Source organism: Carassius auratus, chromosome 28, assembly GCF_003368295.1.
Source record: "Carassius auratus strain Wakin chromosome 28, ASM336829v1, whole genome shotgun sequence".
In the NCBI taxonomy this organism is placed as follows: Eukaryota; Metazoa; Chordata; class Actinopteri; order Cypriniformes; family Cyprinidae; genus Carassius; species Carassius auratus.
This window is the reverse complement of record NC_039270.1, coordinates 22,475,977-22,493,628: the sequence shown is the minus strand read 5'-3', so window position 1 is coordinate 22,493,628 and position 17,652 is coordinate 22,475,977. Positions and strand designations below refer to the sequence as shown.

The following is a 17,652-nucleotide window of genomic DNA, read 5'->3' as shown; positions in this document are numbered from 1 at the left end:
TAGACTGGTTGCATCAAACTGGCTTTCCCCGAAATTGATGACAAAACTATTGTTGGCTTAAACAGAAATACGTATCTTTATTTTCTCAAAAAAACAAGGATATGTTGCTATATCTCTGTCTATAAACAGATTTAAGAGGTGAACATCCATGTAAATAGCTCAAGACGTTTAGAGAATGCTTCAGGCGACACAGAGGTCATTGGTTTGTTTTCCTGGGAATGCATGCATTGTAAAACTGTATATTTTGCATGCAGTGCAAGATGATTTGGATGAAAGAATGTGCTTTCATCCACATGCATAAATGTAATCTGTATGTGTGTTTTGAACATATGACCTACAGCACACTGTAACACTCTGAGGTCACTAGAGTCAGCTTTACTGCGAGCCTTTACAGGGATTCCTTCATTTGGCTTCACTGAAGAGTTCTTTTCTTCTTGAATACGCTCATTAGATTTGTTATGCCCACTGTTGCTCAGCACATATAGTTTATGTATTTATTTTTTAATTATGAGGTTGACTGAGCACAGTAATTATAATGAATGGAATATACGGCAACTGTGTTGGTTAAATTACATTTAGATTTATAAAACACACATTCCTATTTTGAACACTTCTTACGAATATAATATTGTGCCAACATTTCTTTTCTTTCTTTTTTAACAGTTACAGTGTGCAAATATATTTCTCCTTGATGTGATGCTCAATAAACAAATAAATAAGAGTATTTTAAGTGTGGTTAATTCAGTAATTATAATTTTCTTTGTTCTGGGAACTTACATTTTGACGAGTTCATTTAGATCAATCTTTTTTTTTTTAAGCAAGAACCGTGATATCTGTAAAAGTGATTCTGTTTGAGGGAAGTGCATCCTCGGTGGGCAGACACATGCAGCGGCACACATTTCTGAGTGTGTGAACGTGTGTACAGAAGAGGTCACTTTACTGGTCTGTACTCAGGCCCTCATCAGGCTGACATGTTCACTCAAGCACAGCATGTTTGCAAGGTCAGCAGTCACCAATGGGACTTCCATTTCTAACTTTTTCTCCCTGTGGACCTACTCTAGTATTATACAGCTACTGAGGCACATAAACGGAGACACAGCCGCTAGACTGGGGCTAAATATGTCCGCTGAGACTTATCAGGACACTTCTCTTCTGGCGCTTTTTAAAACTCAGTATATATACACTGCCTTTCAAAACTTTGGGCGCAGTGAGATTTTGAATGTTTTTTAAAGAAGTCTTTTATGCTCTTTTGTTTTCTGGATTTTGATCAAATAAATGCAGCCTTTGTGAGCATAAGAAACTTGCTCACTTGTTCAGCCGCAGCCCAAATAAGCTTCATTCTCATCTATTAACCTATTAACTTACTCTCATTCTCTGTCACTATTTCTCTGTGTGTGAGTCATGACTGACTTCTATTTTCAGAACCATGGACAGCTCAGTTACTTCTGCGCTCAATCAGGAAAACATCACATGCTGCAGACTTGCTCCCATCATGCAGAGATGAACTGCTTTCTGATTCACAGGGTTTTACATGCTGAGCAGGGCAGGCGCATAGAATTGACCTATCGGTAAGCCCCGCCCACTTAGTTACTGTTCCTCTCTTGGACAAACAAACTGAGCTGCTCAGTGTCTCACAATGACAGCTGTCAGTGTGAAAACCTCATCCCACGATGTTTTTGCACAGTTTTGGACACAGAAGGGCCACCATTCAAGTGACAATATAATATTCCATGGAGGGATACATAAAAGATTTTAAAATAAATACAGTGGGTAACTCGAAGCAAGGGTTTACAGATCACAATGCAAGCGGGAGATGTCTGATCTTACAGTCGTCACGATCACAGACCACAGGCACATTGTTTTTCCTTTTTTTTTAGCATAAACACCATCAAACCGATGAAAGCTTCAGATCTTCCAATGTTTCTCTATGGCGCTGAAACCTAAAGATGTCCGAGTTGTGCTCCCCTTGCATCTGATACTCGACTGCCATTGGCTCATCTGCGTTTGAGGGGAGGGGCTTACCAACTGGTCAATACAATTTACTTGGCATTACTTTACTGTTGTATTAATTTTCACTATCAGAATATAGAACTGTAGATATTTCATTAACCATGGAATTTCCACATCTTTGATGATACTCTTTTTCAAATCATATTGCTGACTCAAATGTTGAAAGACAAATTTACTAAAATTCACTGGCGCTTCATTGTGTGCCACGCTGATTTTTGTAATAAAAAATAAAAAAAAAACCTGTAAAATATATTTCTGATTTTAAATCAAAGCCTGGATAACTAGACACAGTTTGTTTGCATTTTTGTTTTGTTTTTTTGCACAAAACATGGAGGTGAGCATGTAGTCTAGAGCCAGAAGAGATCACTTTACTTACTATTTTACTGCAGGATGTAACATTTAGGCTTCCCGTTGAGCCAAATGTCTTACGAGGCATATAATGGATTAGAAGACTTTTATTTCCTTTCAAACCCTAATGTTCCCTTTAAATTTTGATGAAATAATCTTGGTAATGGAAGAGGCCAGAGATAATAGAATCCTATTGAAGTTTTTAGATTCACAGAAAGGGGTGAAGTAGAGGTCTGATGCTGAACGTTATGATTCATTTAGCCTTCGCTTTGCTGTTCACTTCATTCAAAACCATTCTCCAGGATAAGCACAAACCATGGGTGTTTTACTGATTTTGCACAATTCCTCCGTCAGTGGCCAGCCCCTCAATAAGCTGCTCTTTGTGCGATCTCTAAATCTGATCTATTCCATGATTTAGCATTAGTGGATTAGTAATGATGCATTGCCCAATGGGCTTCCCCCGTGCATGTGATTGGGTCAGGGGATAAGGAATCAGGTCAACTCGTGTCTGGCACCACAGCATTTCCCACAAATCTCAGTAGCCTTTGTATTTCAGGGTAAATGTTTATTTCCATGCCAGAGCAGGGGACTTGAGAGCCTCGGGGGCAGTGATTCCCCTTTACAAACACAAATTTCATATCTCTGCCTGACAACCAGTCATAATGCTTTATGCTACTTGTGCAGGATGCATGCCTAATTTGTTCTAAGTGAATCATATGACACATCTGTTGACTTGAATGTGTGTTTTCATGCACACATCAGTGAGGTTCAACTTTTGTCCTTTTGACACTGACGTCAGACAAAAATGCTCTTGACTAAAACACAAGTTTCTAAAGCACCAGTATCATTTACCAAGTTTCTACCAAGCATTTTTCTTTTAAATATTGTGTACCTACAACATTTTAGATTATTCATATGGGAGGATTTATAGGTTTTATCCCTGTGAAGGATATATAAATAGATGCACAGTTAAATAAATCATGTGGTAATAGCAGCATATTGAATAACTTTTTCGACACAATAATGCCAGTTTGTTGTCTAATTTTGCTCCACCAACACGTAGTTTCGAAGGATCACCTAGCGTTTCTGAAATCACTCTTTTTGAAAGAAATTGTGATTCAGTGATTCACTTGCCATGTTCCTGAATGAATCAACACATTTAAACAAAACAGTTAAATCAATCATTTAATGATTCACTCATACATACAGTCACTTACTGCCACCTTCTGGCAAAAGGATGTAACTGCAGAAAGAGTCACTGATTATTCCCACTACAAAGTGAAACAAGCAGCGAGAATCCCAGTGCTGTTAGACTTTGTCAGGACTCTTGGGACACCGCTCATATTCAAGTACCATAACTAAATATTGCATAATATGAAATAAGTTTTCCCAAACCAAATCCAGCTAATTTGTTCTTTTTTTCCTCCGCCAAAAACCTTTGCCAAAACATTAATCTCTGTGTATTGCCAAGCAATGCACAGACTGGAACTGTAAATTTAATTGAACTCCTTTTCACTCCTTTTGACTGATTTCCTTTTTAATAGCTATACACCTCAGTCTCTTCACACCCCATTCACAGTCTGGTCATCCTTCCTCACTCCCACATTACCTCCCTGCACTGCTCGATTATCACAGGCGAGCCAGCGCTGGGCGCACAGCCGTATTCAGGCTGGTCGAGGGAGATTGAGCGTTGAAAGGTGTTTATGAGCACATAGTGTCATGCTCTGCTGCTTGCAGGGGCTAGAATGGCAAAAGTCGGGGATGACTGTGCAAAATGGGATTATTGCGGTGTTGAGATTGTAACACACTGTGGTCCTAATGGTCCTAAACAATACAAATGCAGCAAGAGGAGGCAGTGCATGGGTTGATATGGTAGGCGCAGCTGTTCAGTGTGCACACTAGGTTATACTGATCTGGTTTACTTTGTTGAAGTTTATGAAGGATATGAGGAAGCCTGCAAATGCAGCTGTTGGTTTTAGTAATGTTACCGTATTGAAAGTACTTACTGAAGGGCTTGCATAAAAAGAGTTTGTTTGAGGTTTGTAAATGCTATAACCGGTGTACAGTAGTTTAATTAGCAAGTGTGGCCTGGTTATGTAACGCTTATTAATTCCTAGTGGTTGGTTAGTGTAAGGCTTTAAAAACAGATGGCACACATAGACAAGGAAGGGAGAGAAAGAGATTAACTGAGATGGAGGGAGATGCACACAGATTCAGAGTTGAGTGAAATCATCAGGAAAGAGGGATGGAGGGCAGGAGAGATAAAGAGAGAGAGGCAGCCTGTTCAAAGCAGTTCACGCCCTACTGACTCACTAACACCCCAGAGAGCCACATGACCACATGCACGGAGGCGTCAGAGCGCCCGGGGACAATGAAAGAGAAGAAAAGATGGAGTGAGAGTTAGGGCAAGGAAAGAGTGAAGCTCAGTTGCCTTTGAATATATTAAAGTTAACAAGTCAGTGTGAGAACCAGCAGGGAATCTAGCCAATCCCTGTAAAAAATAAAATAATAATAATTGAACTGCGGTCCATATGACTTATTCCCATTCATTTCAAGAGGGACTACCACACTGACCTCTTGATTTCAACACACTAAAAATGAAAATTGGAAGAAGAAGAAAAAAAGAAGGTTTAATTGCTGCTTTAAGTTAAAAAGAAAGGGAAATGAAAGTGGAGATAGTTCATCATGCATTCAACCACAGTTTATTTCTTTGGCTTGGAAAATCGAGTTGAAATACTTAAAGCTCAAAGTAGAAATGACAGAAATTATTTTGGCAAATTAAATGCATGTTAAATGGCTAAGCATCTTGAAGTGGCTCTAATTTAGCTCCTAGCACAGTCGTCCTCAAATCTGGCTCGAGAGATCCACTTTTCTGCAGAGTTTAGCTCTAATCAAACACACCTGAGTTTGCTAACCAGTGTCTTCAGGATTGTTAGAAAATCACATTTGTTTGATTGGGTTTGGAGCTAAACTCTGCAGGTAAGTGGATCTCACGAGCCAGATTTGAGGATCACTGTCCTAGCTGTATATTTTAAATGGCAAACTTTAGTTTTATGTGGCTTGAACCCTGGAGATCCTTTCTCAACTGCAGTGAGAGGTCAGTCCACAGCTGTTGACATGATGTTGAAAACAACGGGATGCCAGGTTCCCCGCTCTGTCCATGAGCCGTGTCGCTCTTTATCACCTGCTCAGGGTGCAGCGGCACCAGCACTCGCAGCGCTGGAGGGATTCTGACTGCTGAAAATCCAGCTTTGACATCACAGACTCATTTACAATATTTTTTCAAAACAAATATAGAAAAGGGAAAAATTATAAAAAAATTAATAAATAATGCAGTCTTGACCATAAGCATTTTATTTCAACATTTTTCTCACCGTAGACTTTTAAACTGTAAACTTAAACTTCAAAAAGTATGTTTTGTTTTTTAAAAGTTTAAAAGTTCCAAAGGCACTGAATTAAAGGAGAGACCCAGGTAATAAAACAACTTAAGAACAGGTGACTTTCCTCTAAAAACTTGATTGAAACTTAATGGGTCTATGCAGTGACATTGTGAGAGTTTAAAAGATGATAGTTCTTGGTTGATTAAAAGCACAGGTGCTCTTGTCATTGAAACTTTCAGAAGAACCAGTACTCAATCATGAGTCTGACTCATGGGTTAGGAAGTGTGTCAGGCCCTATGAAGCCCTCTCTGTCTAGAAATGAGAAAATGTGGATATTTACTAAGAAACGTTAGTTGTGGGTAGAATTATTGCTTTGTCTGGGAGTGTTGGAGAGTCTGTTGAACACTGGCCCAACAATTTATTGTCCTCGTGTTTCTGGTGCAGACCTAGTTGTTCACATATCTTCACGGTGTCATGAGTCCTCAGCAAAGAGGAGAATCTGGCTTTATCCACTTTAGAAACAAGTTGACATAGCTGCATCACATTTCTCGGGCCAAGATGATGGACCCTCCAAGTTTTATGTCATAAGGCTTTCATTACACAGGCAAGAGCCACTGAAAGAAAGCCAGAAATGTTTCATTCCACACAACTACTGTAAAATGTAAAGGAGAGACTGTCTACAGTCAGGATGAAACACACATAATGGACTTCTAGCATATGGTGATGAGCGAGCTGATCTGTTTCTTCATGGCCTACATGATGGAGTGGCAGAGAGATGATGGTTATCGTTCCCAAACCTCCTTGGCAGGGAATCCTGAAAGCTGTCTGTGCCCACAGAGGAATTTAAATGAGGTCAAACTGATGGATTTCTGGGTAATTCTTTAATGCCAAAGAGGATGTTTAGGATCCTGAGGTCCCGGTCTAAAGATTGAGAATATCTGAGAGCCAATTTTCCTCGCTTCACGCGTGTGCCATGTGCTTCTGTTTATTCACAGGCCAAGATGTTGAGTCATCTGCACAGTGTTTTACAGAGTGATGATTTGCATGCGGGACGCCCAGATTCATACCTGCCTTTGTTCCATATTCAAATTATATGACTTATATTAATTTATGGTGTATGTTCATTTGTTCTTCCAAAATATGCTTGCTTAATTTTCATTTAATGTAAATACACAGACAGAGGTCTGACTCCAGGTCCATGACTCGGCGGGTCAGTGTTGTTTTGGCAGCGGAAGTAGGACCTACAGCATACTAGACAGGTAGTAAATGTTTTGGCTCATTGGTGTATAATATATTTTGAAATGTAAAATCACTCACACATATTCAGTACACACACATTATGATGCTCTGAATGTATCCCATCCGAAGTGCACACACACACACACACTGTGAACACACACCCATAGCAGTGGGCAGCCATTTGTGCTGCGGTGGGCAGTGAGCAGTTGAGGGTTCGGTTGCTCAAGGGCACCTCAGTCGTGGTATTCCAAGTGGAGAGAGCATTGTACATTCATTCCCCCAATCCACAGTCCCTGCCAGTACGAGACTCAAACCCATAACATTTTGGTTTTGAGTCTGACTCTCTAACCATTAGGCCACAACTTCCCCTCTTCCCATGACTTCTAATGTGTCTCCATTACTCCTTGTTCTTCCTTACGTCTCCTCCTGCACCTCATTATGCACCAGGGCACATGCAGGGTTAATTCTGCAGGTAGTTAATGAGTCACCCTCAGAGCAGAAGGCAACAGATTGAGTCCTGGGTGCAAAACTGGATGAATAAACAATGAGTATAAACATTTGGCACATCGCCCTATGTATTGGAAGAGTTTCAAATGTGATATGTGTATTTAGTGATGGTATGTATATGTGTGTGTGTTTTTAAGACACATGATGACTCGGTTGCTCTGAGATCACCTAGCAGATGGAAAAATACCGATCTTCTTTTCTCTCTGCAGGGTTCACAGTTTGACTGCTACTAAAAACCACACTCCTGCTTTCCCTCAGCATTTCAGCACTCTTGCTGTCTCCCGCTTTTGCTCCCTTTCTTTAACTGCAGTCTGTCTTCACCTACTCCAAAACATCCATACAGGCCCATAATGAAAAAAAAAAGTCTACTACAATGTCTACTTTTTTATATTTCCTAATGATTTTTAAATTCAACTTTGTTATTTTATTTCATTACACAGCTCTCTGTAATTACTCAATTCTTATTATTCAGCATTGAGAGGTCAAAAAACACACTAAACTGCATATTTGACCATTGTTATGACAATTTTCATGTAGCTTGTATCACTCCACAGTTCTAACTGGCTCCATATTTTTTCATAACAGTTAATTTTCTAAGTAAAAGCAATATTATAATTTTTTTAACTTAAATCAACATGTTCATTTATTTATTTATCCTTCTTGTTCTGATCACCAAGTTAGGGTATATTTTTTTCAACAGTGATGATCCTGTGAGCATGTAAGAAATACTGCTGCTGCGCATACAACACATATTAAATAACCCCCATATATAGCATACGTGTAATCACCCTGTAGCAGATCTATACAGGTGGAGCTGGGGAAGGTGGAGGGTTTCTGAAGCGCACTGCAACTGCTAAAGCAAGCACTAGCCAAATATTTGAATGTTGAACAGCAAGCTCATTGGCTGCTGATACAAAAAGACCAATCAGCCTTTAGAAATCAACCATTTCTAAATGAGAAATTCTCACTCTTATTAACATGAAAAGATACCTTTTATCGCATGTCGCAGTGTCTCTGTGCATGTAGTTAAGACACAATGTTAGACTTATTGGACTGCGCCATCTAGAGTTTCATGACTTTGGATTTCAAAAACGTCTTAAATGAAGCAGCTGATATTTTCCCCCCGATTTTACAAACCTTCAGTTGCCGTTGGCCATCAGCAATTGGCATCCTGCTTAAACAGATTTTCTCTACTGTTTATTTTAATTTTATTAACCCTACATATTTCAATAAATGTACAAAGTTTGTTTTTAATTCTGGACTTAAATGTGGAATAACTGAGCAGTCATTCATAGCTCACAGTATTTTACAATCGCTACCTCACATAAATGTAAATAAATACTTTAGCATTATATGTCTGAATTACTGAGCTGATTGCCAAGGCCTGCTGGTTGTTGTGTTTGTGAGCTGGGTGAACAAGTTAAAATAACAGCTGTGTTGTAACTTGTTTAAATATACACAGGGCACATCAATCACTTTAACTGCAGCTGCGAGCGATGCTAACAGGAGGCAGTAGTCATTAGCTGAAGTATGAACATAGTGACTTATTGCAATTCCATTTTGTTCTGCTGAGAATTTGGACAATAACAGCCAATTACTGTTGGGTCTTCTGAGTCAGAAACTCTGTTCCTCATTTTACAAAGAAAGAGAAATTGATGAGACACCACAGAGAAGCCATTCTGTGTGATCAACAACCATTAGTCCCTTTTCACACCATATGTGAAAGCGGTCAGTATTTTTTATTTTATTTTATTTTTTACCATTAATATGAACAGTATTGGCTGTTATTGGATATTTAAGTGTGCTCATTTTTTTCTCTTTTACATTTAGACTACCATCTAGTATAGAATTAGATATAATTTAATGCTCACTTAAATTGAATATGACATAATAATTAACAGCTCATCAATGGATATCTAGTTTGGATTTTGGCTACCATTCTGTCTAAGTGAATTACATTTGGGATGTAGAAGTGATTTGCATCTAAATATTACATGTCTGGTTTATTTAAAATTAATGACAATCAAGTCACCCACCTCCAGGAACCATTTAATAATTGATCCCCATTAATAAATAAAAAATACTTAATGTGTTAACCTAGGAATTTAGTTATTCCTCTTGTTTGAACAGCAGATATGTCAACAGAAGGTTGAGGAGAAGCACATGAGGACCACTGAGACCTAACAGCGCTGTGTTTGAGACAGCAGAGGGTGGTGTAATGATACTAACGCCTCGGGCAGACTGACACCTTATCGATAGCCATTGATCTGAGATGGAGAAATGAGGCTGATTAGATCAATGACATAATTAGTATGAGTAATGAGCAATTTGGACCTTCTGGGTCTTTCAACATGCAGGTCATGTTTCTTCTGAGACCCTGGCCCATGTGTATTCTCACAGCTGCTCTCATCTATGGGAGCATGTGTAAAACCACACAAAAGAGCACAATCTATGTTCTCAACCTGACCGTTTGTGGAAAGAGCTCTTTGATCTGTTTCATCGTATATAGGCCAAAAGCAATATCTGCAGATGAACTCCGTATGGTCATTTTAACAGCAAGACGCTTTAAAGCATGGCAATCTCTACTTGAATCCATGCACTGTTGCTGAAAATTCAACTTTTCACTCTCAAAGTGCATCCCCGAGGACAGAGGGAACAAAATGGAGAACGCAACAGAAATTGAAGGCGGCCGCAGGGTACCAGACAGAAGTCAGAAGAAGTCAGAAGACAAAACAAAGTTCACACTGCTGGAAAATAACCGTACCTGTGTGCCGGTCCGAGATTTGATTTGTCTGGAAATCACAGTGTGACTGAAGTTATTCTGCTTGTGGCTAGCAAAGGGCCAAGATACAGATCAGGACTCTTTCGTCAGTCAAATCCCTGTAATAACAGACACCTTTAACACTGCCAAGGATTCCTAGAGCTCTTTTATGGCTGTTATTGTCTCGCAGGTTTATTTACCGTGTCAGCGGCGATATAGTGGGTGTGCGGGTCGAATATATTCGCGCGTATGTGTGAGAGAAAGTGAGCATGGTATGCTGTGCCAGTGCACATGTCTGTGCAGATAAATTCAGGGATTAGTGTGTTAGAGATGCACAGACTGACTGACAATCTCTCCTCCCTTCAGTGCCACTGTGAGACAACTGAGAACTCATTAACTCACTGCACTCGTGGACCGAGAGAGAGAGAGAGAGAGAGAGAGAGTGAATTGAGACAGAAATGAACATGATGGCGTAGAAATAGAAAAAGCAAATATGGTGTATTAGCAGCGAGGCCGTGAGCGATCGAGGCAGAAAGAGTGAGCGAGGTTAGGCCAAAAAGAGAAAAGGCTAACGGTGAACAGCAGAGGCTGGAGGAAGAGGAGGTGTGGAAGAGAAGGATGAAGAAAGGAGAGAGAGACAGAGAAAGTGGCTGTTGCCAGGGACGACAGCATAATAGAGAGCGATCCTCCTACACAACCTCTGCCTTATTTTACTCCTCCTCCACTGTGGCTTGATTCTATCTCTCCCTCCGTTTACCTGCCTCAAGTCCTGTCTGCCGTGGTCCTTGTCAGAGTCAACAGTGCTTATTGGCATCATTGTTAAAGGGACGGCTCATCCCGAATGGAACATTCTGACATTTACTCGTCCTCATGTCACTCTAAACGCAATTTTATATCTTTTATTCAACACAAAACACTTTAGGCAGGATGGTCGTTCTTCTCTTTTCTGTATATTGAATGTGAATGGTTATCTGTGCCCAGTTCCATAAAAGAAAAAAAAAAACTATATATATATATATATATTTATATTTAACAAACATTTAATTGCATTGCAATAAAAATTAAATGAAATTTATGGTCTTTTTTGACCCACTTAATTGGAACTTAATTTGTATATTTTCATCTGTAATATAATTATTCCTGTTTTCTTTGAAATATGATTCCCATACTCAATTAGTGCTCTGCATTTATCCCATCCAAAGTGCACACACATATCGTGAACACACCTCAGTCATTGTATTATAGATGGGAGAGAGCATTGTACACACACTCCCCCCACCTACAATCCTTGCTGTCACAAGACTCAAACCCACAACCTTTGGGTTATGAGTCTGACTCTCTAACCATTAGGCTAAAACTTCCCCAAATTCCTATTTATATCTCATGACTCGTGCCACTTTTCTAACAATGTTACCTACCAGAATCTCTGTATCTTACCCATGATTCTCCTCAAAAGTTCATGATGCCTATCCACAGTAATGATGCATCCACAGAAACTGATGCATTTTGTTTATCAAGATGAAATTATTCAAAATACATTACGCTTCACTTTCACAGGTTGCTAATGTTTGTAGCTAATTAATAAATGGTTCGGAGGTGATCACTTTACATTTAGGTGCACTTTCACGGGTTATTAGCGTTTATAATTCATTCATAAATGGTTCACAGATGTTTACTATACATTAAGGTGCACTTTCACATGTTATTAATGTTTATACATCAATAATTAATGCTTCATTACATTAAGGTTCACAAGGAATATTGGAATTAAATTTTTCAATATTAGTATCTCATCAAGTCATGGTTGTGCCCAAAATAAAAATCAAGATGATAATTTCATCTTGATAATCAAAATACATCAGTCTGTAATCACTGATGTGGATAGGCATCATGAAGTTTTGCACAGGATCATGGGTAAGATAGAAAGTAGATTCTGGTAAGATACATTGTAAGAAAAGTAACACGATCCATGAGAAATAAATGAGAAAACTATAAATACAACACCCCTCAGTCTTGCTACAATAGTACATTTTTGCAGCATCGTGAAATAAATCAGGAATCTGGTTTTGAGTGAAATAAGTATTAATGAATATTTGTTAAGCATTTATGATGTGAGTTAAAATGCTTCTCTAACTGGCAGGTATTGCATTAAAATCACACTTTTATTCATGCCGTGATAACTGCATACAGTATTTAGTCATCTATTAACACCTTTTTAAACCCTTTAAAAGGAACCTTAATGTAAAATGTTACAAATTAAATGACTTATCAGAGTCCCGACTCTCCTTGAATTCTTGTTGGTCTGGCTGCCACCCACTGTCCCTGTGGGCAACGACACTCTGATACATATCTAGCTGATGTAAGGGGGCCGTGGTTTCCTCTTCTAGAATGATTTTTATCATTATCAGTCAGTATGGGGAAGTCTGGAAACCATTTTTGAAAAAGTGGTTTATATTTTGATTTACTTTACAAAATCTTTTACCCTTTCACCCAGGGCTGAAATCAGATTAAAATAATGATTTAACAGAACATTACTCAAATACAGTTAATGAACCTAAGAAATACTCAAATATTTACAAATAAGCGTCTGTCTTGGTTTATTTTTCTCATTGCACACCCACCTCCACCTCCGGTCTCTCTCCTCTGTCTCTGCTCACGGTTGCCTGACTCATTGATTTGGGTGTGTGATTGATGGAAAGATCTGCCCCATCATTCCTTCCCCTCCCACCTTCCCTCTCCAAAGCCAATACCAGAACTTTTTTTTGCTAAATTACTGCATCTACCAGGCAGACGATGCACTGATCTCCCCGGGCTCATTCCAGCACACTTATCTTTCATCCCGTCTCTAAAAAATACTTCAGTGCTCCTCTGTCTTTCAGCTCTCTCGCGTTTTCTGAAATGAGTCTGGAGATTTGATTTGTAACTGGTGATGTTGATTGTATTACTTGGTTCTGTTTTGTACTATATTTTATTGTACTACCTTGTTTTTAAAGGGGGGGTGAAATGCTCGTTTTCACTCAATATCCTGTTAATCTTGAGTACCCATAGAGTAGTACTGCATCCTTCATAACTCCAAAAAGTCTTTAGTTTTATTATATTCATAAGAGAAAAATAGTCTGTACCGATTTTTCTCTGAAAAACACGAGCCGCTGGAGGCGTGACGTGTGGGCGGAGCTAAAGAATCACGAGCGCGAGTATGCTTTTGCGTTGAGAGCGTTTGGAAGCTGTGACATTACCGTGAGGAAAAAACCATCATACAAAACAAACCATGGCTAACAGTCAGATTCAGCGTATATTTATGATCCAGAATCAGATCCAGAGGCTGAAATTTAACAAGAGCAGCAGCAGCAACAGCGTCTCTATGTGGTATGTACTGAAACTGTATATATTTGCTTAGCGGTTTTGGAAAATGACTAAGTTCCACTTTGTCGTCTTTTTTTTTTTTTTTTTTTTTAAGCTGTACATGTGGAAAGTGCAGTTTGATGACAACATCGCATGTTGTTTACTTGATGTGCTTACACGCCGATAGCTAAGTTAACAACACAGAGATATTTGAAGCAGTTTTACTCACCGCATGCGGTTCCAACACACGATCGTGACCCTTTTTCGTTGGGACTGCATTATCCTTAAGAAATAAACGATGTGCAAATCCGGCGTCAAACCGGACCTTGATCTTCGAAATGCAGGGGAACAAACACAAACACTTGCACAACTCCGTTGATGCTCTGTAAAAATAAACTCCATCCACTGGTCCCTTTATGCTGTTTTTTTTTTTTTTTTGTAATCTGTGCAGGGTTGTCTTGCACTGGCAACCAAAAACACACTCCTTCTGTGATATTTCGCTACGCTCTCGCTCTGATCAGTGAAGTCTGTTGTGCTCTCAGTACTCTGCTATACGGGAGCGCGCGCTCTTCCAGCAGAAGTGCCCTTAGGACCCATATAAGGAAATTCCGCTCCATCTAACGTCACACAGAGCCATACTTGAAAAAAACTTTCCGAAACTTGTGACAAACCGGAAGGAGTATTTTTGGAACAACAAGAAACGTACAACTTAATTTTTGAAACTTTGTCCATGTTTAGCATGGGAATCCAACTCTTTAACAGTGTAAAAAACTCAGTATGCATGAAATAGCATTTCACCCAGCCCCCCCCCCCCTCCCCACCTTTAAGGACACACAAGAGTCTTCTTATGTTTTGATGTACCCCCTGATAGATATAGCATAAAGCATAGATTTTTATATGAATAAAGTAATGTGTATAGTGCCATATTGATGTATTACATTGTTATAACACTTATTTTGCTAAGCCATTGACATAGTCATTATTGACGCACATAATTGTGTGATACAGTTTCACTTTGCTAAACATAAAGTAGTAACCCAAAAAACTGAAAATTCAGTGAAAATTGACTATGTATATGAAGTTTGTTTGAAATCAAAATAATAAAAATAGTGCTACTAACACTTGGTCTAGTTCAAAGTATAAATGAAAGAGTGCTACAAATCTAAAGTCTGTCTTTCCTCAGTACATTTATACACTTTCATCGCTCCTGCTTTGCTTGCTTGCTTGCTTTCTATTTCCACTCTCTCTCGTTCCCTCTCTTTCTCTGATGTCTCTGCCTGATGCACTAAGTGACAGACTATGCCAAGTCTGCCACCTTATTTAGATTCAGGCTAATTAAGAAAGCCAAGTGGGTTTGCAGCGCCACAAACAACATTATTCAGACGTTGCACCATCTCTTTAACTGTCTCTCCCTCTCCCTCTCCCATCATCTCTTATTTACAGCTCAGAGCTCATCTGTTCCCAGCCCCTGTTTCCTGCGACAAGTGGGTTTCACCAAAGCTTAAGCATCAGGACACTTGACGTCTGCAGACCTGGTCCGGCGATCACACCTGATCCACTGCACAGGACGACATCTTATCGACGTAGCGTCAAAGGAGGGAAAGCAGGTGAGAATTGGCATAATCACACAATACATGGAGACGTGATGCAGTATTTGTCCCTTCCTTGTGTACAGATTGTCAACCTTGTTAAACAGCACATATGAAAAACTGTCTGTGTGCAATTTCCCAGCAAAAGCATTTGTTCCATCCGTTTGCAGTTTTCAACAAGCATCAGACCTGCCCCAAGCTGACAGGCACTGTGGTTTGTGTTTTTGTAAATGATGATGGACCTGTCATGTCTTTTCCTCTCTCTTATTCACACACATCGACACACACACACTCAGCGTGAAGAGAGATACCTGTCCTCTCTTGTTTTAAATAAAGTCTCAAAAGACAATGTATTTACATTTAGCTCGGTCTAGGAAGTGTGCCGAGGTTTTTTAAGGGTCCTACAGATGATTTCTGCTCTCTTTAACACTAAAATGAAATGGTTAAATGTCCTTGCTTTGCTCCCTTGAAAAAGGTCCTGCTCACTCATGCTTACTGCAGTCCGCTCAATGGCAGCGAGAGGCTTTTAATGAGTCTGGACCACTGGAGCTCAGCTGTGACCCTCTTTACCCCCTCAGTCCTATAATGAAGGCCATCATTACAGCACAAGTCCACAAATCACACACTGTGCTTTCTCGTTTCCTTCATAACAAATACTTGCAGAAAAAATATAGTATGTGTAAATAGAGCCTGTTACAGGACTAAAGTCTACTACAAAAGAAGTTCCATTTCTGGCATGTTTTTATATTTCCTAAGGATTTTTTAATTAAACTTTGTTGATAAAGGAAATAATGAAATGATTAAGAACTTATGAACAATAGTTCTGAACAATAAAACCATCAACACGATCTTGAGACAATTTTTGTCGTTGTTGTGGGGAAGGGATAGCTGGAAGTAGTTTTTTTTTTTTATATATGCTTCATGGGCATGACAAATATTTTATTTTTTTATATTAATAAAGAATTTCCAGCTTACCTTCTTGCAATGAACATTGGGAAAAGAAATTAGAGAGTTGTTGAAAAGGAAAGATAAAAATGGATAAATACTCAGGACCCTACCAGTTTTATATTATATTATATTATAGTATAGTGTAGTATAGTATAGTATAGTATAGTATAGTATATTATATTAGAAATTAAGGTTAAAATGTGTCAAATTTGCTGAATAAATGTGGCATGGACACAATTAAACTTTATCTTTGGTTCACTTCATTAACTAACTAATTAATAACTCTAAAATTTATTTTTCAAATGTTTAAAATAATTTTTTATGCATAATTTGTTCAGTTTGTCGAGGTTAAATTAAGGTTAAAAGCAATTAATTTACATTATAATTTACAGTAATTCATTTACTAGTAATTTACATTATGTTCTTGTATATATACATATATATATATATATATATATATGTATATGTATATATATATATATATATATATATATATATATATATATATATATTTTTTTTTTTTTTTTTTTATTATTATTACTTTATTCATTGACGTTATTCATTTTCTTTCCTTTTGAATAAGTCTGTTACCATTTACCATGATAAATTAAGAAAAAGTTTGTTGACAGCACAAAGCAACTGAAAGAGAGACAGAGAGATAAGGTTGTGTGATTCGTGTGTAGATGGTGTGTGTGTTTGGAGGCACAGGTGACCTTCTATGTTTAGTAAGAAGCCGCGAGGGCTCATCTGCTGATTTTCCCTCTGGCTTCATCACCGCAGGGAGAAAACTCATATTGCGTGAGGTGTCTCTCCTTGCCCGGCCCCTGAGAGGTGAATGTGTGTATGTATGTGTGAAATGGCTATTCTGTAATGACTGCTGTGGCACTCTGTTGACAGTAAAGGTCGGTCATGTGGAGCACATTAAGCCAGGACCTTTAGGGAAGGCACACAAACACAATGAGTGAGAATGAAAGTGTATGTGTGGTTCTGTGTATCATGTGAGTAGCGACTACACTATTGAGAAGAACATAATGGCTGCCTCTCCACCCACAGTGATTAACACAGGAACTCTGTTATTACTGCCTGACAACAGTGCTTAAGTGTACTGTTTCCACCCATGCCCTGCCCTGCCCTGCCCTGCCCGGCTCTACTCACATCGACGAGAGCTGCAGCTCTGCCGTTACAGGGCCACAGCTGGAGATAAATTAAATTAATTTATGCATTTAGCTGACGCTTTTATCCAAAGTGCGTTCAGGCTAATAATTTTTATCTATCATGTGTCCCCAACCTTGCACTTGATAACACAGTGCTCTACCAATTGAGCTACAGGAACACTGTAAAGATATGGGTTACCATCAGGGGGGATTCACAATGATTAGTGCACTTTCTTTACACATGCATTATTTTGGGGGGTTGGTAAGATGTTTTTGATAGAAGTTCAGTTGATAGTTTTCATGTGACGTCATACCCTTATGGGAACTCCCACCTGGAAGGCAAAACCAAGCTTTGCTTCACTGTCCAACAGTTA

The 17,652-nt window shown here is 38.9% G+C and overlaps 1 pseudogene; it reads left to right on the top strand.

Moving 5' to 3' along the window:
- Positions 1–17,652, top strand: part of LOC113047184 (protein phosphatase 1 regulatory subunit 29-like) — a 91,804-nt pseudogene that overhangs the window by 10,218 nt on the left and 63,934 nt on the right.